At 35.0% G+C, this 2,066-nt stretch overlaps 1 pseudogene; it reads right to left on the bottom strand.

Annotated features, from left to right (window-relative positions):
- Positions 1-855: 855 nt before the first annotated feature.
- Positions 856-1,391, bottom strand: LOC149148673 (dnaJ protein ERDJ2-like; annotated as a pseudogene).
- Between the last annotated feature and the right edge of the window lie 675 nt (positions 1,392-2,066).

Raw genomic sequence — 2,066 nt, 5'->3', positions numbered from 1 at the left:
GGGTTTGACATCTTGACTTCAGTGATCTGGTAGATATGGGTTTCTCTCTACATTTATAAATATCTGTAGATCTGATTTGTCAGTATCCGCTACAAACATATGTATTTGGCTCATTAACAGTGACAACAATGTTTGACATAGTGACAACCATATACAAAAATTGACATCAGTTTGTGGTAGCACATTACAACCATCAATATGAGGATTTTGATTCCTAGCATGATTAGATTTGTTTCATGAATATCGTTATTGTTTTATTGCATAGATAAAGTTATGGATCATTGTACTCTCTTTTTGCTGCATCATTTGATGATGATATAAGAAGAAGAAGATTTGCAATGGTTTTCCCCATAGTGAGTTTTGCCCTGGTCTCAAACCAATCTTGGTGTCTCTATATGTGTGCATGCTTTCTTCTATTGTTCCTTTTATGTTCCGCTGCATTGATGATGATGGTGATGTTGTTTCTTTCTATGTTATTGCACATGTTGATGTATAATGGTGTAGATCTTACTAATGTAATGATGATATGGGGTGAACTTAATGTATTAATGATGAAATGCAAATATCATAGCAAAGAACAATGTCGCCCTATGAAAAATTAACAAGAATAAGACTAGAAACATAACAAATTCTGTGAAAGCAATATAATAATTTGGACCCCTGAACAATCCCTTTCTGTACCACAATATTGTTAATGTATGTTGTCTATGCAGGATCTTTCTGAGTAGAAATGAATATCTCTATCTTCCACGATGAAGCATCGAAAACTACACTTCTTGAACTCGACCAATGGTTTAGGCACAATTGATGAGTACACTTGAAATTTTTTCCCATACATGCCACAAAATTAAGTTTTCAATGTACCCATGGGCATGATATAAAATGAACTGTGTGTCTGTTTCTCCGCTGACATGCTGAGCCACTATTTGTTCCTAAACTTCTCTTTCCAACATGTGATTTCCCATTTTCATTCTTTTCATTACTAGATTTCTCCTCAATTTAACCTTCATTTTTGTCACTATATTCACTTTCATAATAATCATAAGTGCCTTCATCTTCTTCATTTTCTTCCTCTTTAGTTCCTTCTTCTTGAACAAGTACCTCTTCAGTGATCATGGCCCTTGTACCAGCTCTTCTATTCTTTGCTACCTTTAACTTTACAATAACGTTCTATTCAGAGCCTATCTAAGCAAAAATTAAAAAATAAGTTGTGAGATTATGCATGCTTTCAGTGGTGCTTGGAATTAAACCATGAAAAACCTTGAGTCACTCTTCACTTTGTAAACAACATCCTTAACTACTACATTTATCTTCTTAACACTTGCACCATAATCTTCCAAAGATTACTGAATAGCTTTGGAAGGAGCTGTAACTGCAGTAGCCTCATCCATAAAACTGACCTTTTGCAAAACCCTAACGTTATTAGGGACATGAAGAACAAGCAATAACCAATAATTTCCTTCTTTATGGAACATGAAGTAAGGTGCTTGAGGCAAAGCGAAAATAAGACCATTTCCACATTCCAATGACATCCAATCTTGCACTGTAACAATGTCACCTTCTTGAATACTTTCTTTACATGTAACATCGATTGTTTTGGAGGACATCATGTCAAGAACTACCTTCATGTCATTGGCCTTTATATAAAAAAAACCTAATTGAATTAACAAATTTATATGGTCATTTAGAGTCATTTCACTCTGGTCCTAAAAAGTGTGCACATTTTTTGATCAAGTTTCTTTACAACAACCTCACTAAGGTGAGGTAGTTGCAAAAAATGAAGTGATACCCTCAGCAAGGACCCTGTCATTAGCATTTCGATATGTGCCCCCCACTACTAGACATAGATCTTAGTTAAACACAAGTCGCACTTCACAGGTCACGTTTCAAAATTGTAATGCCATTGCAAGTTGAATCTATGATTTGAAACTTAGAGGAATGGAAATTATAGTTGAATCATGATTTTATTTGACAGTGCATTCACAGTTCTAAACCATAGTATTGGTGAAAGAAATAGGTGCGATTTGCAACTACAAGGGCATAGGTGAGATCTGAGGCATAGGCCC

Source organism: Pinus tabuliformis, chromosome 9 (genome assembly GCF_031772625.1).
Source record: "Pinus tabuliformis cultivar Carrire ecotype Pingquan chromosome 9, CPIR1, whole genome shotgun sequence".
NCBI classification, from domain to species: domain Eukaryota; kingdom Viridiplantae; phylum Streptophyta; class Pinopsida; order Pinales; family Pinaceae; genus Pinus; species Pinus tabuliformis.
The sequence above is the reverse complement of the archived record's forward strand: the minus strand, read 5'-3'. Positions and strand labels throughout refer to the sequence as shown.